This window comes from Nerophis lumbriciformis, linkage group LG39 (genome assembly GCF_033978685.3).
Source record: "Nerophis lumbriciformis linkage group LG39, RoL_Nlum_v2.1, whole genome shotgun sequence".
Lineage (NCBI taxonomy): Eukaryota > Metazoa > Chordata > Actinopteri > Syngnathiformes > Syngnathidae > Nerophis > Nerophis lumbriciformis.
This window is the reverse complement of record NC_084586.2, coordinates 1,725,221-1,747,500: the sequence shown is the minus strand read 5'-3', so window position 1 is coordinate 1,747,500 and position 22,280 is coordinate 1,725,221. Positions and strand designations below refer to the sequence as shown.

Below are 22,280 nucleotides of genomic sequence, written 5' to 3'. Positions count from 1 at the left end.
GCGTTAATGCGGCGTGGCATGGAGTCGATGAGTTTCTGGCACTGCTCAGGTGTTATGAGAGCCCAGGTTGCTCTGATAGTGGCCTTCAACTCTTCTGCGTTTTTGGGTCTGGCATTCTGCATCTTCCTTTTCACAATACCCCACAGATTTTCTATGGGGCTAAGGTCAGGGGAGTTGGCGGGCCAATTTAGAACAGAAATACCATGGTCCGTAAACCAGGCACGGGTAGATTTTGCGCTGTGTGCAGGCGCCAAGTCCTGTTGGAACTTGAAATCTCCATCTCCATAGAGCAGGTCAGCAGCAGGAAGCATGAAGTGCTCTAAAACTTGCTGGTAGACGGCTGCGTTGACCCTGGATCTCAGGAAACAGAGTGGACCGACACCAGCAGATGACATGGCACCCCAAACCATCACTGATGGTGGAAACTTTACACTAGACTTCAGGCAACGTGGATCCTGTGCCTCTCCTGTCTTCCTCCAGACTCTGGGACCTCGATTTCCAAAGGAAATGCAAAATTTGCTTTCGTCAGAAAACATGACTTTGGACCACTCAGCAGCAGTCCAGCTGGTGTCGGTCCACTCTGTTTCCTGAGATCCAGGGTCAACGCAGTCGTCTACCAGCAAGTTTTAGAGCACTTCATGCTTCCTGCTGCTGACCTGCTCTATGGAGATGGAGATTTCAAGTTCCAACAGGACTTGGCGCCTGCACACAGCGCAAAATCTACCCGTGCCTGGTTTACGGACCATGGTATTTCTGTTCTAAATTGGCCCGCCAACTCCCCTGACTTTAGCCCCATAGAAAATCTGTGGGGTATTGTGAAAAGGAAGATGCAGAATGCCAGACCCAAAAACGCAGAAGAGTTGAAGGCCACTATCAGAGCAACCTGGGCTCTCATAACACCTGAGCAGTGCCAGAAACTCATCGACTCCATGCCACGCCGCATTAACGCAGTAATTGAGGCAAAAGGAGCTCCAACCAAGTATTGAGTATTGTACATGCTCATATTTTTCATTTTCATACTTTTCAGTTGGCCAACATTTCTAAAAATCCCTTTTTTGTATTAGCCTTAAGTAATATTCTAATTTTGTGACACACGGAATTTTGGATTTTCATTTGTTGCCACTTCAAATCATCAAAATTAAATGAAATAAACATTTGAATGCATCAGTCTGTGTGCAATGAATAAATATAATGTACAAGTTACACCTTTTGAATGCAATTACTGAAATAAATCAAGTTTTTCAAAATATTCTAATTTACTGGCTTTTACCTGTATGCTTCACTGATGAGTTTTAGGTGAACATCGTTTTGTTCCACTAATTTCGGCAGTTCTTGAAGTCACCATAGTGTGGACTGGGACGCAACAATTTGTTTACATGTAACATCTTCCACTCCTTTGTCTCATTTTGTCCACCAAAAGTTTTATGCTGTGCGTGAATGCACACAAAAGGTGCGCTTTGCTGATGTTATTGACTTGTCGGAGTGCTACTCAGGCATATTTGGTCGGTGCATGACTGCAAGCTAATCAATGCTAACATGCTATTTAGTAGGGCTGCGAATCTTTGGGTGTCCCACGATTCGATTCAATATCGATTCTTGGGGTCCCGATTCCATTATAAATCGATTCAACGCGATTCAATAACGATATTTTTCCGATTCAAAACAATTCTCTATTCGTTCAATACATAGGATTTCAGCAGGATCTACCCCAGTCTGCTGACATGCAAGCAGAGTAAAAAGCTTTTATAATTGTAAAGGACAATGTTTTATCAACTGATTGCAATAATGTACATTTGTTTTAACTATTAAATGAAGCAAAAATATGACTTATTTTATCTTTGTGAAAATACTGGACACAGTGTGTTGTCAAGCTTATGTGATGTGATGCAAGTGTAAGCCACTGTGACACTATTGTTCTTTTTTTTTATTTTTATAAATGTCTAATGATAATGTCAATGAGGGAATTTTAATCACTGCTGTGTTGAAATTGTAACTAATATTGATACTGTTGTTGATAATATTCATTTTTGTTTCACTACTTTTGGATTGTTCTGTGTCGTGTTTGTGTCTCCTCTCAATTGCTCTGTTTATTGCAGTTCTGAGTGTTGCTGGGTCGGGTTTGGTTTTGGAATTGGATTGCATTGTTATGGGATTGCTGTGTATTGTTTTGTTGGATTGATTAATAAAAATAAGAATTAAAAAATGAAAAAAATTAAAAGTTGATTGACAACACTAAATTGGCCCTAGTGTGTGAATGTGAGTGTGAATGTTGTCTGTCTATCTGTGTTGGCCCTGCGATGAGATGGCGACTTGTCCAGGGTGTACCCCGCCTTCCGCCCGATTGTAGCTGAGATAGGCTCCAGCACCCCCCGCGACCCCAAAGGGAATACCGTATTTTCCGCACCATTAGCCGCACCTAAAAACCACAAATTTACTCAAAAGCTGACAGTGCGCCTTATAACCCGGTGCGCTTTATATATGGATAAATATTAAGATTCATTTTCATAAAGTTTCGGTCTCGTAACTACGGTAAACAGCCGCCATCTTTTTTCCCGGTAGAACAGGAAGCGCTTCTTCTTCTACGCAAGCAACCGCCAAGGTAAGCACCCGCCCCCATAGAACAGGAAGCGCTTCTTCTTCTACTGTAAGCAACCACCCGCCCGCGTAGAAGAAGAAAAAGTGCGCGGATATTACCGTACGTTTCATTTCCTGTTTACATCTGTAAAGACCACAAAATGGCTCCTACTAAGCGACAAGGATCCGGTTCATGAAAAGACGCAATCTCTCCATCCTCACACGGATTACAATTTCACAGCAACTGATATTCCTGTGAACCGCACTGTGGATACTGTGGATACAACGGGAGCACGTACGGTGAATATTCGCACCACAGGGAATGAGAAGTCATCCTTCACTGTGGTTCTAGCTTGCCATGCTAATGGCCTGAAACTTCCACCCATGGTGATATTCAAAAGGAAGACCTTGCCAAAAGAGACCTTTCCAGCCGGCGTCATCATAAAAGCTAACTCGAAGGGATGGATGGATGAAGAAAAGATGAGCGAGTGGTTAAGGGAAGTTTACGCGAAGAGGCCGGGTGGCTTTTTTCACACAGCTCCGTCCATGTTGATATACGACTCCATGCGCGCCCACATCACAGATGGTGTCAAAAAACAAGTGAAGCACACAAATACTCGCCGTCATTCCGGGTGGATTAACCAAAGAACTCCAACCGCTGGATATTGGTGTCAACAGGGCATTCAAATCACGACTGCGAACGGCGTGGGAACAATGGATGACCGAAGGCGAACACACCTTCACTAAGACAGGCAGACAGCGCCGGACGACATACGCCAACATCTGCCAGTGGATCGTAAATGCCTGGGCAGATATTTCGGTCACAACTGTGGTCCGAGCTTTCCGGAAGGCAGGATTCACAGAACTGCTGGACAACAGCGACACTGACTCCGATGACTTCGACGAGACGGAACCGGCCATTTTGGATCCCACATTTGCCCAACTTTTCAATTCGGACACCGAAGACGAAGAATTCGAAGGATTTACGAATGAAGAATAACTTCAGAAAGTGAGCGTTATGTTTATTTTGTGTGTTGTGACATTAACGTTCGAGCAACATTATGTTGCTATTGCTCTGCACTATTTTGAATTTTACTATGTTTGTGATTGCACATTTGCGTACATTTTGGGACAGAGTTGTTAGAACGCTGGTTTTTAATATATTATTAAAGTTTGACTGACCTATCTGACTGTTTTTTTGACATTCCCTTTAGCGCAGCGTAGGCGCGGCTTATAGTCCGGGGCGGCTTATAGGTGGACAAAGTTTTGAAATATGCCATTCATTGAAGGTGCGGCTAATAATCCGGTGCGCCTTATAGTGCGGAAAATACGGTAAGCGGTAGAAAATGGATGGATGGAAAATAAAAATCGATTTTTGAAAAATGAGAATCGATACTGAATCGTACAACGTGAGAATCGCGATTTGAATTCGAATCGATTTTTTCCCACACCCCTACTTTTTAGGCTAGCTGTAGGTACATATTGCATCATTATGCCTCATTTGTAGCTATATTTGAGCTCATTTAATATCCTTTACTTTTATCGTCTTTGTATACAATTTGGTTTTGCATGTCTCATGACACATTATCCGTATGTAATATTGGCTGCGTTTCAGATAGTTGTTTGTGTGCCATGTTGTTCCAGACCACAGCAAACATTACCGAGCATGCCAAAGATTGTAATAAATCCATTAGAAGAAGACATCCTGACGTTTCCTTTAACTTGGACACACACATCTACACCTTTGGCCATTAAAAGCCAGTCATTTCCAGGAGTTATCTCACCTTCTGAGTAGCCTCTGATTTACTAATGGTTTCTAATGTTGTAAAAATGTGTAGAATAAATATTACATTTGAACATTTCTGTCAACGAAGATTTGCTTCAGCCTGCGACACATAGTCATTTTGATAGTGGACACTTTCATCATGTGTTGTCTTCATTATAACACTTATATAAGACTTTTAAATTCATTTTGATAGTAGGCTATTATAGGTAATATAGACACTTACGTCATGTGTTTTCTTCATTATAAGACTTATATAAGACTAATATACATGAGACTAATATTTTAATTTGAAGTGTTTTTTGTATTTTTGGTCAAATATGGCTCTTTCAAAGTTTTGGGTTGCCGACCCCTGTCCTAGATAATCAGAATGTCTAAAGCAATGAAGTGAAACAAGGATTTTCTAGAAGCAAACCATAAATACCCGACTTCACGTTGAGTTGTGAATGATTTTGATTAGAGATGTCCGATAATATCGGCCGATATATGCGTTAAAATGTAATATCGGAAATTATCGGCATCGTTTTTTTTATTATCAGTATCGTTTTTTTTTGTTTTCGTTTTTTTTAATTAAATCAACATAAAAAACACAAGATACACTTACAATTAGTGCACCAACCCAAAAAAATGTATCCCCCATTCACACTCATTCACACAAAAGGGTTGTTTCTTTCTGTTATTAATATTCTGGTTCCTACATTATATATCAATATATATCAATACAGTCTGCAAGGGATACAGTCCGTAAGCACACATGATTGTGGTCCACTAATAGTACTAACCTTTAACAGTTCATTTTACTCATTTTCATTAATTACTAGTTTCTATGTAACTGTTTTTATATTGTTTTACTTTCTTTTTTATTCAAGAAAATGTTTTTAATTTATTCATCTTATTTAATTTTTTTTTTTTTTAAACAGTACCTTATCTTCACCATACCTGGTTGTCCAAATTAGGCATAATAATGTGTTAATTCCATGACTGTATATATCGGTATCGGTTGGTATCGGTAATTAAAGAGTTGGACAATATCGGATATCGGCAAGAAGCCATTATCGGACATCCCTAATTTTGATGGCTATCCAAAATGGCTCTTACAGTATAGAAGGCTGTGACCATTTTCTATGTTTGATTAATAACAAAAGTCTTGGACAAATTTACCAGTGATGGTTGGCTGAAACCTCATGAGTCGTTGAATTACTCGAAACAAATTGGTTTGAGGATTTCTCGAAAGGCATCAATGAATGCTTTGGCAGAAACCACCACCTGCTGGTTAAATTTAAAGGGGAACATTATCACCAGACCTATGTAAGCGTCAATATATACCTTGACGTTGCAGAAAAAAGACCATATATTTTTTTAACCGATTTCCGAACTCTAAATGGGTGAATTTTGGCCAATTAAACGCCTTTCTAATATTCGCTCTCGGAGCGATGACGTTGTGACGTCACATCGGGAAGCAATCCGCCATTTTCTCAAACACATTACAAACGCCGAGTCAAATCAGCTCTGTTATTTTCCGTTTTTTCGACTGTTTTCCGTACCTTGGAGACATCATACCTCGTCGGTGTAACAACACGAACAGGGACGGATTCAAGTTGCACCAGTGGCCCAAAGATGCGAAAGTGGCAAGAAATTGGACGTTTGTTCCGCACACTTTACCGACGAAAGCTATGCTACGACAGAGATGGCAAGAATGTGTGGATATCCTGCGACACTCAAAGCAGATGCATTTCCAACGATAAAGTCAAAGAAATCTGCCGCCAGACCCCCATTGAATCTGCCGGAGTGTGTGAGCAATTCAGGGACAAAGGGCCTCAGTAGCACGGCAAGCAATGGTGGCAGTTTGTTCCCGCAGACGAGCGAGCTAAACCCCCTGGATGTCTTGTCTTACACACCCGTCCCTTATGCAACCGAAGATGATCAAGAGAAGAATATCGACCCTAGCTTCCCTGGCCTGCTGACATGAGGGTATGTCTACAGAATATATTAATTGAAGAAAATTGGGCTGTCTTCACTCTCAAAGTGCATGTTGTTGCCAAATACAGGTAAAAGCCAGTAAATTAGAATATTTTGAAAAACTTGATTTATTTCAGTAATTGCATTCAAAAGGTGTAACTTGTACATTATATTTATTCATTGCACACAGACTGATGCATTCAAATGTTTATTTCATTTAATTTTGATGATTTGAAGTGGCAACAAATGAAAATCCAAAATTCCGTGTCACAAAATTAGAATATTACTTAAGGCTAATACAAAAAAGGGATTTTTAGAAATGTTGGCCAACTGAAAAGTATGAAAATGAAAAATATGAGCATGTACAATACTCAATACTTGGTTGGAGCTCCTTTTGCCTCAATTACTGCGTTAATGCGGCGTGGCATGGAGTCGATGAGTTTCTGGCACTGCTCAGGTGTTATGAGAGCCCAGGTTGCTCTGATAGTGGCCTTCAACTCTTCTGCGTTTTTGGGTCTGGCATTCTGCATCTTCCTTTTCACAATACCCCACAGATTTTCTATGGGGCTAAGGTCAGGGGAGTTGGCGGGCCAATTTAGAACAGAAATACCATGGTCCGTAAACCAGGCACGGGTAGATTTTGCGCTGTGTGCAGGCGCCAAGTCCTGTTGGAACTTGAAATCTCCATCTCCATAGAGCAGGTCAGCAGCAGGAAGCATGAAGTGCTCTAAAACTTGCTGGTAGACGGCTGCGTTGACCCTGGATCTCAGGAAACAGAGTGGACCGACACCAGCAGATGACATGGCACCCCAAACCATCACCCAACCATGCAAATGTTGCATTTCCTTTGGAAATCGAGGTCCCAGAGTCTGGAGGAAGACAGGAGAGGCACAGGATCCACGTTGCCTGAAGTCTAGTGTAAAGTTTCCACCATCAGTGATGGTTTGGGGTGCCATGTCATCTGCTGGTGTCGGTCCACTCTGTTTCCTGAGATCCAGGGTCAACGCAGCCGTCTACCAGCAAGTTTTAGAGCACTTCATGCTTCCTGCTGCTGACCTGCTCTATGGAGATGGAGATTTCAAGTTCCAACAGGACTTGGCGCCTGCACACAGCGCAAAATCTACCCGTGCCTGGTTTACGGACCATGGTATTTCTGTTCTAAATTGGCCCGCCAACTCCCCTGACCTTAGCCCCATAGAAAATCTGTGGGGTATTGTGAAAAGGAAGATGCAGAATGCCAGACCCAAAAACGCAGAAGAGTTGAAGGCCACTATCAGAGCAACCTGGGCTCTCATAACACCTGAGCAGTGCCAGAAACTCATCGACTCCATGCCACGCCGCATTAACGCAGTAATTGAGGCAAAAGGAGCTCCAACCAAGTATTGAGTATTGTACATGCTCATATTTTTCATTTTCATACTTTTCAGTTGGCCAACATTTCTAAAAATCCCTTTTTTGTATTAGCCTTAAGTAATATTCTAATTTTGTGACACACGGAATTTTGGATTTTCATTTGTTGCCACTTCAAATCATCAAAATTAAATGAAATAAACATTTGAATGCATCAGTCTGTGTGCAATGAATAAATATAATGTACAAGTTACACCTTTTGAATGCAATTACTGAAATAAATCAAGTTTTTCAAAATATTCTAATTTACTGGCTTTTACCTGTATATTTCATATGCTGTAAACCTAGTTCATAGTTGTTAGTTTCCTTTAATGCCAAACAAACACATACCAATCGTTGGTTAGAAGGCGATCGCCGAATTCGTCCTCGCTTTCTCCCGTGTCGCTGGCTGTCGTGCCGTTTTCGTCGGTTTCGCTTGCATACGGTTCAAACCGATATGGCTCAATAGCTTCAGTTTCTTCTTCAATTTGGTTTTCGTTACCTGCCTCCACACTACAACCATCCGTTTCAATACATGCGTAATCTGTTGAATCGCTTAAGCCGCTGAAATCCGAGTCTGAATCCGAGCTAATGTCGCTATAGCTTGCTGTTCTTTCCGCCATGTTTGTTTGTGTTGGCATCACTGTGTGACGTCACAGGAAAATGGACGGGTGTATATAACGATGGTTAAAATCAGGCACTTTGAAGCTTTTTTTTTAGGGATATTGCGTGATGGGTAAAATTTTGAAAAAAACTTTGAAAAATAAAATAAGCCACTGGGAACTGATTTTTAATGGTTTTAACCATTCTGAAATTGTGATAATGTTCCCCTTTAAAACTACAAACAGCTGAATTCCAACTGCATAATGTGTAATTTATTGAATTGTGCCTCTGGTACATTAGCAATGGCCTGCCCGGCAGCCTATGCGATGCAATAATGTGCACACGTGTACACACACACACACACACACACACGCACACACACACACACCGTTTCCAGTTTCTCCTCCAGGGTCACCCGAAATAACACCGTCAGCCCCCGCGCAGGTTCCCTCACGTCCTTCTACGAGTCATGCTGCCAACGCCCGAGCCGACAGGGAGGCGGCCGAGGTGCAGCCAGGAGACAAACAATCCGCACCTGAAAATAACCGCAAACAAAAGACGCTCAGCCTTGTAAACAGCACTTCCTGGAAAAGGTCAAAACGCCGGTGAACTGGAGCTGCATTGTTGTGCGTGGCATCGCCTTGTTGGGCCCTCGGGCGCCTTAATAATGAGAGTGTAATTAAACATACACAGTTCCACATAACTCGGATGACTCACTTCTCGTCTATGTACTCCTGCTGTGTTGTGACGGCTTTTAAACTACTAAGGATTTATAAAAAAAATATACACATTTTTAACCAATTCACGGCAGCTGATGACACTTGGGGACAAAAAAACCCTCCATTCATAAAATAACAGACTGTCAAAATGACAAACCACAGAAATCCTTTAAAAACATAACTTTTTTGGAGTGTTACGGCTCAGAAAATAACTCAGGGCTGGGCGATACGGCTGACAACTGTATCAAGTGTTTTACATCAGTCGATATCGATAATTATTGATGTTTTTTTAATGGCATATGGAAAATAAGAAGCAAAAGAAAAATAATTGATTTCAAATGACTAGAAAAATAATTTATTTCAAATGAACAAGAAAGTTTGATCATATTACGCCTATACTGGCTCACCTGCACTGGCTTCCTGTGCACTTAAGATGTGACTTTAAGGTTTTACTACTTACGTATAAAATACTACACGGTCTAGCTCCGTCCTATCTTGTCGATTGCATTGTACCATATGTCCCGGCAAGAAATCTGCGTTCAAAGAACTCCGGCTTATTAGTGATTCCCAGAGCCCAAAAAAAGTCTGCGGGCTGTAGAGCGTTTTCTATTGGGGCTCCAGTACTATGGAATGCCCTCCCGGTAACAATTAGAGATGCTACCTCAGTAGAAGCATTTAAGTCCCATCTTAAAACTCATTTGTATACTCTAGCCTTTAAATAGCCCCCCTGTTAGACCAGTTGATCTGCCGTTTCTTTTCTTTTCTCCTCTGCTCCCCTTTTCCTTGAGGGGGGGGGGCACAGGTCCGGTGGCCATGGATGAAGTGCTGGCTGTCCAGAGTCGGGACCCGGGGTGGACCGCTCGCCTGTGCATCGGCTGGGAACATCTCTGCGCTGCTGACCCGTCTCCGCTCGGGATGGTGTCCTGCTGGCCCCACTATGGACTGGACTCTTACTATTATGTTGGATCCACTATGGACTGGACTCTCACAATATTATGTCAGACCCACTCGACATCCATTGCTTTCGGTCTCCCCTAGAGGGGGGGGGGGGTTACCCACATATGCGGTCCTCTCCAAGGTTTCTCATAGTCATTCACATCGACGTCCCACTGGGGTGAGTTTTTCCTTGCCCGTATGTGGGCTTTGTACCGAGGATGTCGTTGTGGCTTGTGCAGCCCTTTGAGACACTTGTGATTTAGGGCTATATAAATAAAGATTGATTGATTGATTGATTGATTGACTATAACCCTGAGCTCAGCTATCAAGGCAGAAAGGAAATGTCAACACAAGCATGGAAAACACTCAATGTAAACACAATAGCAAAATCACACTGAAGACTTAACGATAAGCTATTAAAATGAAGGTGCAAAAATAAGGAACATGTAAGAAATGCTTCATAAAGTGTAAGAAAATAGTGCAAAGTGTGAAAATTTAAACAGAGAAACCTGAGAAGAACTATTTTCTGCAGGCTTAGTGCCGGGAAATAACGGCTGTGTAACATTAATTTGCCCTGTTATTCTTAATCAACTACGGAAAGCATTCATTATTAGGGCCCGCAATGGCCCATTGCAAAAGGACTCCCGTTATGCAATGGGACATAAGGACCTATTGTTATTCGTTCGTTTTATTATTATTCTTTATTCTTCCGCCGCCACAACAAACTGTAATTTGACCCACTTAACATGCTTCAAAACTCACCATATTTGACCCACACATCAGGACCTGCGAAAATTACCTTTTTTAAAAAAAAACGAACCCCACAACTCAAAATTGCGCTCTAGCGCCCCCTAGGAAAAAAAAAAACTAGACTGCCTATATCTCCCACTAGGAAGATCGGAGAGACATGAAACAAAAACCTGTATGTAGGTTTGACTTAGACCTAGTTTTCATAATTGTATATCCTCGGGCAAAAATCAACAGGAAGTTGGCAATTCCCCCTTCAAGACAAAAAAGTACTAAAAACAGTCACTTTTGCCTCTTTGAGCTGTAATTTGACCCCCTTAACACGCTTCAAAACTCACCGAACTCAACGCACACATCAGGACTGGCAAAAATTGCGATCTAATAAAGAAACCTAACCCCAAATTTAAAAATTGCCCTCTACAGCAATTTTTGAATAAAACTGATAAAAAACTGCTCCTCGGAAGAACAAAATTACAAAACTGCCTGTAACTCCCACTGGGAAGGTCGGAGAGACATGAAACAAAAACCTCTCCGTAGGTCTCACTTAGACCTACATTTCATAAATTGACTACCCCCAGCAAAAATCAACAGGAAGTTTGCTATTCCCCCTTCAAAACAATTTTTTTGTAAAAACCAGTCACCTTCCTTCAAAAACGAACTCCTCTGAGCGCGTTTGTCGTTTCGCCTTCAAACTAACACAGGAGAGACATTGAACCCTTGTGATTACAACAACAGAAGCGCTTTTTAATTAACTGCTCCGGTTTTGATTTTATGACCCTTCAAAGACCCGCTGCGCTGATGCTGCTGCGCTGCTGTTTTTTTAAGATGGCTGCTTAAAAGCAGGAAGCACTAACGTGCCCACACAATGCAGACAAGGTAGGTACACTAGACTAAAGTCTTGGGACACTTCAGACTACAAGTAGACAAAAGTATTGGGACACTTAGGACTAGCACCTGCCAAATACGCGGGCCCGTCCAACGCTGCTTGCAGCTTTAATTTAAATGTTATTATTATATCTGTCGATATCGATAGTTATTGAAATTGTTTATGACCTATGGAAAATAAGATGCAGGAGAAAATATAATAAATGTAAATATTTTGATTCAGGTCTTATTCTCTGGCAGACCACATGCCTTATAACGTGTTTATGAGCGAGGGCCAAATACTGTAATTTCCGCACTGTAAGCTGCTACTTTTTCTATGCTTTGAACTCTGTGGCTTATAAAACTGTGCGGCTAATTCATGTATTTTTCTTCGCTGACAAGCTAGCAAATACACTAAAAATGTGTATTATTGTTTGTGCTGTGGTGCAATCTTTTGGACGAGTTCGCTCACTGCAGGTGCTGCAGTGTCCTTCCAGTAAGTGCTTTCAACCGTACATAAAAGTGCCGGATTCTTCATTCATCACTCCGTGTTTGTACGTTTTACAATATAAACAAAACAATTCATACTTACTGAACCGTCCGCGCGCGATGTCTGTAGGAGCTTTTTCATGCATATTTGTACGTAATGAAGCTTGCGTCGTTAGCATTAGCTAATATGCGAACACGTTTACGAGTGTCTGTGTTAGTATTATCAACTTGCAATGAGGGTGGCCGTATAAACAACTTTAACACTGTTACAAATATGTGCCACTCTGTGAACCCACACCAAACAAGAATGACAAACACATTTCGGGAGAAGATCCGCACCGTAACACAACATAAACACAACAGAACAAATACCCAGAACCCCTTGCAGCACTCACTCTTCCGGGACGCTAAAATATACACCCCCCGCTATCCCCTCTCCCCACCTCAACCCCGCCCCCCCAACCCCGCCCACCTCATGCTCTCTCAGTACATGGACGTAGGGAGAAGTACAATTATATATACAGTATATATTTATTTTTTTGCGTGCCGGCCCAGTCACATAATATCTACGGCTTTTCACACACACAAGTGAATGCAAGCATACTTGGTCAACAGCCATACGGGTCACACTGAGGGTGGCCGTATAAACAACTTTAACACTGTTACAAATATGCGCCACTCTGTGAACCCACACCAAACAAGAATGACAAACACATTTCGGGAGAAGGTCCGCACCGTAACACAACATAAACACAACAGAACAAATACCCAGAACCCCTTGCAGCACTAACTCTTCCGGGACGCTACAATATACACCCCCCTCCAACCCCGTCCCCCCCCCCACCTCAACCCCACCCCCCCAACCTCCTCATGCTTTCTCAGGGAGAGTGTGTCCCAAGTTCCAAGCTGCTGTTTTGAGGCATGTTAAAAAAAATAATGCACTTTGTGACTTCAATAATAAATATGGCAGTGCCATGTTGGCATTTTTTTCCATAACTTGGAGTTGATTTATTTTGGAAAACCTTGTTACATTGTTTAATGCATCCAGCGGGGCATCACCACAAAATTAGGCATAATAATGTGTTAATTCCACGACTGTATATATCGGTATCGGTTGATATCGGAATCGGTAATTAAGAGTTGGACAATATCGGAATATCGGATATCGGCAAAGAAGCCATTTTCGGATGGCTACCCCTGTGGTAAATTTTAAATGTGCTTTATAAATAAAGTTGATTTGATTTGATTTGATCTCTAGTCGTTAGCATTAGCTAATATGCTAACACGTTTACGAGTGTCTGTGTTAGTATTATCAACTTGCAATGGCATTCTTTTTGTATTGTTTCAGTTTCACAAATTCCTCAGTAAATTAACCGTAGCGTCACCGTGGAGTTATCCAGTCTGTTTAGCCTTTTGGCTTGCGCAGTCCATGACGATGACTTCTGTTTTGTTTGATCAGCCATTTTACTGCCGTGTTACAGACACTGTTTCGAAACAATTAAGGTATGTAAATTAACATTTGCAGTATATTACTGTGTAAATAACTCACTTTACAATGTGTATATCTGCGGCTTATAGTCCGGTGCGGCTAATATGTTGCGGATAGAGATGTCCGATAATATCGGACTGCCGATATTATCGGCCGATAAATGCTTTAAAATGTAATATCGGAAATTATCGGTTTCAAAATCATCGGTATCTGTTTCAAAAAGTAAAATGTATGACTTTTTAAAACGCCACTGTGTACATGGATGTAGGGAGAAGTACAATTATATATACAGTACATTTTTTTTTTTTTGCGTGCCGGCCCAGTCACATAATATCTACGGCTTTTCACACACACAAGTGAATGCAAGCATACTTGGTCAACAGCCATACGGGTCACACTGAGGGTGGCCGTATAAACAACTTTAACACTGTTACAAATATGCGCCACTCTGTGAACCCACACCAAACAAGAATGACAAACACATTTCGGGAGAACATCCGCACCGTAACACAACATAAACACAACAGAACAAATACCCAGAACCCCTTGCAGCACTAACTCTTCCGGGATGCTAAAATATACACCCCCCTCCAACCCCGTCCCCCCCACCTCAACCCCACCCCCCCAACCTCCTCATGCTCTCTCAGGGAGAGCGTGTCCCAAATTCCAAGCTGCTGTTTTGAGGCATGTTAAAAAAAATAATGCACTTTGTGACTTCAATAATAAATATGGCAGTGCCATGTTGGCATTTTTTTCCATAACTTGGAGTTGATTTATTTTGGAAAACCTTGTTACATTGTTTAATGCATCCAGCGGGGCATCACAACAAAATTAGGCATAATAATGTGTTAATTTCACGACTGTATATATCGGTATCGGTTGATATCGGAATCGGTAATTAAGAGTTGGACAATATCGGAATATCGGATATCGGCAAAAAAGCCATTATCGGACATCTCTAGTCGTTAACATTAGCTAATATGCTAACACGTTTATGAGTGTCTGTGTTAGTATTATCAACTTGCAATGGCATTCTTTTTGTATTGTTTCAGTTTCACAAATTCCTCAGTAAATTAACCGTAGCGTCACCGTGGAGTTATCCAGTCTGTTTAGCCTTTTGGAGAGCTAGCTTGCGCAGTCCATGACGATGACTTCTGTTTTGTTTGATCAGCCGTTTTACTGCCGTGTTACAGACACTGTTTCGAAACAATTAAGGTATGTAAATTAACATTTGCAGAATATTAGTGTGTAAATAACTCACTTTACAATGTGTATATCTGCGGCTTATAGTCCGGTGTGGCTAATATGTTGGGGATAGAGATGTCCGATAATATCGGACTGCCGATATTATCGGCCAATAAATGCTTTAAAATGTAATATCGGAAATTATCGGTTTCAAAAAGTAAAATGTATGACTTTTTAAAACGCCGCTGTGTACACGGACGTAGAGAGAAGTACAGAGCGTCAATAAACCTTAAAGGCCCAGTCACATAATATCTACGGCTTTTCACACACACAAGTTAATGCAAGCATACTTGGTCAACAGCCATACAGTTCACACTGAGGGTGCCTGTATAAACAACTTTAACACTGTTACAAATATGCGCCACTCTGTGAACCCACACCAAACAAGAATGACAAACACATTTCGGGAGAACATCCGCACCGTAACACAACATAAACACAACAGAACAAATACCCAGAACCCCTTGCAGCACTAACTCTTCCGGGACGCTACAATATACACCCCCCTCCAACCCCGTCCCCCCCCACCTCAACCCCACCCCCCCAACCTCCTCATGCTTTCTCAGGGAGAGTGTGTCCCAAGTTCCAAGCTGCTGTTTTGAGGCATGTTAAAAAAAATAATGCACTTTGTGACTTCAATAATAAATATGGCAGTGCCATGTTGGCATTTTTTTCCATAACTTGAGTTGATTTATTTTGGAAAACCTTGTTACATTGTTTAATGCATCCAGCGGGGCATCACCACAAAATTAGGCATAATAATGTGTTAATTCCACGACTGTATATATCAGTATCGGTTGATATCGGAATCGGTAATTAAGAGTTGGACAATATCGGAATAACGGATATCGGCAAAAAAGCCATTATCGGACATCTCTAGTCGTTAGCATTAGCTAATATGCTAACACGTTTACGAGTGTCTGTGTTAGTATTATCAACTTGCAATGGCATTCTTTTTGTATTGTTTCAGTTTCACAAATTCCACAGTAAATTAACCGTAGCGTCACCGTGGAGTTATCCAGTCTGTTTAGCCTTTTGGCTTGCGCAGTCCATGACGATGACTTCTGTTTTGTTTGATCAGCCGTTTTACTGCCGTGTTACAGACACTGTTTCGAAACAATTAAGGTATGTAAATTAACATTTGCAGAATATTAGTGTGTAAATAACTCACTTTACAATGTGTATATCTGCGGCTTATAGTCCGGTGCGGCTAATATGTTGGGGATAGAGATGTCCAATAATATCAGACTGTCGATATTATCGGCCGATAAATGCTTTAAAATGTAATATCGGAAATTATCGGTTTCAAAATCATCGGTATCTGTTTCGAAAAGTAAAATTTATGACTTTTTAAAACGCCACTGTGTACATGGACGTAGGGAGAAGTACAATTATATATACAGTACATTTTTTTTTTTTTGCGTGCCGGCCCAGTCACATAATATCTACGGCTTTTCACACACACAAGTGAATGCAAGCATACTTGGTCAACAGCCATACAGTTCACACTGAGGGTGCCTGTATAAACAACTTTAACACTGTTACAAATATGCGCCACTCTGTGAACCCACACCAAACAAGAACGACAAACACATTTCGGGAGAACATCCGCACCGTAACACAACATAAACACAACAGAACAAATACCCAGAAGCACTAACGCTACAATATACACCCCCCTCCAACCCCGTCCCCCCCCCACCTCAACCCTACCCCCCCAACCTCCTCATGCTCTCTCAGGGAGAGCGTGTCCCAAGTTCCAAGCTGCTGTTTTGAGGCATGTTAAAAAAAATAATGCACTTTGTGACTTCAATAATAAATATGGCAGTGCCATGTTGGCATTTTTTTCCATAACTTGAAGTTGATTTATTTTGGAAAACCTTGTTACATTGTTTAATGCATCCAGCGGGGCATCACAACAAAATTAGGCATAATAATGTGTTAATTCCACGACTGTATATATCGGTATCGGTTAATATCGGAATCGGTAATTAAGAGTTGGACAATATCGGAATATCGGATATCGGCAAAAAAGCCATTATCGGACATCTCTAGTTGGGGGAAAAAAATTCGGTATATTAGTGGTGGGCCACGGCAAGTAAATGAAGGTACGCGAAACACTGACATTCATCTATACGTAGTCTCTCCTCCGGGTCCGGCTGGTCATTCACAGAACCGTTGCCGGGATGCCGAGTCGTGTGAAGGAAAAGTCGGGGCTGGCATGCGACGAGAGACCGACGCCACCTGCAGCCCAGCCTCCCCTGCTCCAGACACTGGTCTGCTTGTTGGGAGCGAGGACCTTTTTCCTTGCCGGTGTCTGCCCGTCTGGCCCGGCCCGGCCCTGTGAAAGATCAATCGGGTGAGCACAATAGCTTTTATGGGCCTGTTTTTAAACTGGGAGCGGGCGGCCATGCAGCTGCGGCGGGAAGGCACAAAGCACGCACTGATACACATACATACTGCACGGCGGCCACGTTGACGTTTGAAACCTCTATTTTTGTCGGCCTTTTTGTCTCGGTTTGGAAGTTTTTTTGCCGACCACAATAGTTGGAGGCGACACCCGCGACAAAGCGGCCGTGTCAGCGTTGGGACACGCCCACTCGACTTGCTAATGGCGCAAATAGTCACATTCATGTCTATTTACACATTCACGCCTTTAAAGTGGCCATAAAAGAGAGGCCAAAGGCAACTGGTGTTGCGGGGGGGGAGATCTTTGTTGATGTCTCTCTCGCTCTTGTTGCCGCTGCCTTTTGGCATGAACCCCCGCCATTGTCACTGACACTCTTTCCACTACATGCTAATTTGGGCGAGGAGACACAAAAAAACAAAAAAAAACATCTAATGTCAATTAAAGTGCTGTTGCGGTCCCTGAAGGCACCGTCAAATAAATCGGTCCACAGGCAGGACCAGCAGAGGACTACAAAGACCTCTATTATTATCAGTCTGACATAATCGCACGCTTGGTCATGAGTGGGGAGTGAAAAAACCCCCAAAACGGTTGAATAGCAAGTTATTTTAGCTTCTTTTTTTTTTTTAGAGCTGGTCGACACTTTGCCCTCAGGGGTTTGTGCTTTGGAAATTGTTTCCAATTCCTGGGGTGACGATAACAAATTTTGCTGGACGATATATTGATCTACGAATTACTGGCGATACACGATATTATTGCCAACATTATTTGGAGAGCAAATTAACCAGTGACGTACTGAATAATGCAAGTATACTAGAGAGGTCCGATATTATCGGCCGATAAATGCTTTAAAATGTAATATCGGAAATTATCGGTATCGGTTTCAACCCCGATTTTCCCGGGAGACTCCCGAATTTCAGTACCCCGCCCGCAAACCTCCCGGGGCAACCATTCTCCCGATTTCTTATTGGGGGCGTGCCTTAAAGGCACTGCCTTTAGCGTCCTCTACAACAGTGTTTTTCAACCACTGTGCCGCGGCACACTAGTGTGCCGAGAGATACAGTCTGGTGTGCCGTGGGAGATTATCTAATTTCACCTATTTGGGTTAAAAATATTTTTTGCAAACCAGTAATTACAGTCTGCAAATGATGTGTTGTTGTTGAGTGTCGGTGCTGTCGAGAGCTCGGCAGAGTAACCGTGTAATACTTTTCCATATCAGTAGGTGGCAGCAGGTAGCTAATTGCTTTGTAGATGTTGGAAACAGCGGGAGGCGGTATGCAGGTATAAAGGTGTCTAATGCGTAAACCAAAAAATAAACACAAGGTGAGTGCCACTAAGAAAAGGCATTGAAGCTTAGGGAGGTCTATGCAGAACGAAACTAAAATTGAACTGGCTGCAAAGTAAATACAAACAGAATGCTGGACGACAGCAAAGACTTACTGTGGAGCAAAGACGGCGTCCACAATGTACATCCGAACATGACATGACAATCAACAATGTCCCCACAAAGGATAAAAACAACTAAAATCTTCTTGATTGCTAAAACAAAGTAGATGCAGGACATATCGCTCAAAGGAAAACATGAAACTGCTACAGGAAAACACCGAAAAAATACATTAAAACAGGAGCGCAAGACAAGAACTAAAACACTACACACAGGAAAACAGCAACAAACTCCAAATAAGTCACGGCGTGATGTGACAGGTGGCAGAGGTGTGGACTCGAGTCACATGACTTGGACTGGAGTCAGACTCGAGTCATGAATTTGATGACTTTAGACTCGACTTGACAAAATGTAAAAAGACTTGCAACTCGACTTAGACTTTAACATCAATGACTTGTGACTTCACTTGGACTTGAGCCTTTTGAATTGACATGACTTGACATGACTTGCTACTTTCCCCAAAACCCAAAGATGAAAAAGTTATTTGGGAGCGCTCCGTATTTTTCATTGTGTACTTGTCTATCAGCGTTGCGTGTGTCAGCTGGTGTGCTCTCAGTACAACAGCCAATCAAATTAGATCTACTTTGTTTTCATCACACAGCATTCATCCAATCAAATTGCAGGACAACCAACGAAGAAGACATGTCCAAACCACACGCCAGTGAACAAAAAATGATGCCTAAAATAATTTCGTTTAGGTATAAAAATTACGAGGTGGTCAACACAAAACGGTTTGCAGTATGCAACACATGCGGTTCGAAAATGACTGATGGAGAGGCAACAACTTCCAACTTCGTCCGGCATTTGAAGTTGCACAAAGAACGGTAAGTTTTGAATGTAAGATAACGTTTATTGGCTAAGTAACGTGACTTTTATTTGCTGTGTAGTTAAATCAGTGAGGCTGTAAACTCACTGCTAACGTTATAACGTTATTGCAAACACGGGAATCTGTTGCAGTTCACTACCTTATTCATACTTTTTGTTCAGTGATTTTTTTTAAGCAGGGTTACGTTAGTCAATATATCACACGTAACGTTAGACGGCGGTCAGCAGCACAGCGTATTTTAGCCACCTAAAAAAAAGACAAAAATAGTCAAATAAAGGTCAGTTAAAATGTATACTATATTATGAATATGTGTACCGTTTTAGCTGGCTTTCTGACATACTGTTGGTTGTTTACCTCAGTGGTCCCCAACCACCGGGCCGCGGCCCGGTACTGGTCCGTGGATCGATTGGTATCGGGCCGCACAAGAAATATTTTTTTTTTCTTTTTCTTTTTTTAATTAAATCAACATAAAAAACACAAGATACACTTACAAGTAGTGCACCAACCCAAAACAACTCTCTCCCCCCTTTTGTTCTGGTCATTGAACATGAAGACTCTTCCTTCACTGTTCCGAGTGGCCATGAGAGTCTTGGCAGTGCCTGCCTCCAGTGCTCCAGTGGAGCGAGTTTTCAGCCATGGTGGCATCATACTACGCCCCCATCGTGCACAAATGACTGACAGACTCTTGGCTAATTTGGTCTTTTGCAAATGCAATGCAGCATAGGGCCCTGACATATAAAAAGTACAACTTTTTTGTTATGTTCACGTATATGTCATGTTTTTTCAATGTTAACACTTTTGTACAAATAAGTACATTTGCACTTTATTTTTCAATGTGTTTGTTCTGTAAAGGAATGAGTTCATGTTTAAAATGACTGGTTAATAGTGCTATTATAAAGTGCAATGTCAGCACAATTTTCTTTCCTGCAATTTAAAATGCACTTGTTTTAATAAATAAATACAGCGTTTGAAAAGCATACACAATCTGTGTTAATATATTAGTCTGTGGTTAAAAGGACTTGAAAGGACTCGAAACTCAAAATGCAGGACTTAGGACTTGACTTGAGACTTTCCAGTCTTGACTTTGGACTTGACTCGGGGCTTGCCTGTCTTGACTCGGGACTTGACTCGGACTTGAGGGCAAAGACTTGAGACTTACTTGTGACTTGCAAAACAATGACTTGGTCCCACCTCTGACAGGTGGTGACAGTACACCTACTTTGAGACCACCAGTCAGTGGCCTAGTGGTTAGAGTGTCCGTCCTGAGATCGGTAGGTTGGGAGTTCAAACCCCGGCCGAGTCATACCAAAGACTATAAAAATGGGACCCATTACCTCCCTGCTTGGCACTCAGCATCAAGGGTTGGAATTGGGGGTTAAATCACCAAAATGATTCCCGGGCGCAGCCACCGCTGCTGCCCACTGCTCCCCTCACCTCCCAGGGGGTGATCAAGGGTGATGGGTCAAATGCAGAGAATAATTTCGCCACACCTAGTGTGTGTGTGACAATCATTGCTACTTTAACTTTAACTTTAACAAGAGCTATAGTGAAGCATGCTTGGTTATGGTTTAAATTCATATCCAACAATTGCGACAACGACTTTTTACTGTCAACTGAGTTTCGTTTTTTTAATGGTGTCTGCTGGTGGTGTGCCTCGGGATTTTTTCAATGCAAAAAACGTGCCTTGGCTCAAAAAAGGTTGAAAAACACTGCTCTACAACCTGTCGCCACGCCCGCTTTTCCTCCATACACACATATTATATGCGGCTTTGACACACACATAAGTGAATGCAACGCATACTTGATCAATAGCCATACAGGTCACACTGAGGGTTGCCGTATAAACAACTTTAACACTGTTACAAATATGCGCCACACTGTGAACCCACACCAAACAAGAATGACAAACCCATTTCAGGAGAACATCCGCACCGCAACACAACATAAACACAACAGAACAAATACCCAGAACCCCTTGCAGCACAAACGCTTCCGGGACGCTACAATCTGCACCCCCCTCTACTACCAAGTCCAGTCCATAGTGGATCTAACATAATAGTGAGAGTCCAGTCCATAGTGGATCTAGCATAATAGTGAGAGTCCAGTCCATAGTGGATCTAACATAATAGTGAGAGTCCAGTCCATAGTGGATCTGACATAATAGTGAAAGTCCAGTCCATAGTGGATCCAGCATAATAGTGAGAGTCCAGTCCATAGTGGATCTAACATAATAGTGAAAGTCCAGTCCATAGTGGATCTAACATAATAGTGAAAGTCCAGTCCATAGTGGATCTAACATAATAGTGAAAGTCCAGTCCATAGTGGATCTAACAAAATAGTGAGAGTCCAGTCCATAGTGGATCAAACATAATAGTGAAAGTCCAGTCCATAGTGGATCTAACATAATAGTGAAAGTCCAGTCCATTTTGGATCTAACATAATAGTGAGAGTCCAGTCCATAGTGGATCTAACATAATAGTGAAAGTCCAGTCCATAGTGGATCTAACATAATAGTGAAAGTCCAGTCCATAGTGGATCTAACAAAATAGTGAGAGTCCAGTCCATAGTGGATCCAGCATAATAGTGAGAGTCCAGTCCATAGTGGATCTAACATAATAGTGAGAGTCCAGTCCATAGTGGATCTAACATAATAGTGAAAGTCCAGTCCATAGTGGATCTAGCATAATAGTGAGAGTCCAGTCCATAGTGGATCCAACAAAATAGTGAGAGTCCAGTCCATAGTGGATCTAACATAATAGTGAAAGTCCAGTCCATAGTGGATCTAACATAATAGTGAAAGTCCAGT

At 42.0% G+C, this 22,280-nt stretch overlaps 1 protein-coding gene across 5 annotated transcripts in view; it reads right to left on the bottom strand.

Annotated features, from left to right (window-relative positions):
• Window positions 1–22,280, bottom strand: part of etv4 (ETS variant transcription factor 4) — a 246,452-nt gene that overhangs the window by 166,098 nt on the left and 58,074 nt on the right. For 3 of the 5 annotated variants that reach the window (XM_061931726.1, XM_061931725.1, XM_061931727.1), the window contains exon 3: window positions 8,697–8,843. The exons of the other annotated variants lie outside the window; for them this stretch is intronic. The gene's annotated coding sequence lies outside the window, so the exon portion shown is untranslated. The remainder of the gene's footprint in view (window positions 1–8,696; window positions 8,844–22,280) is intronic. 5 annotated transcript variants of the gene reach the window in all.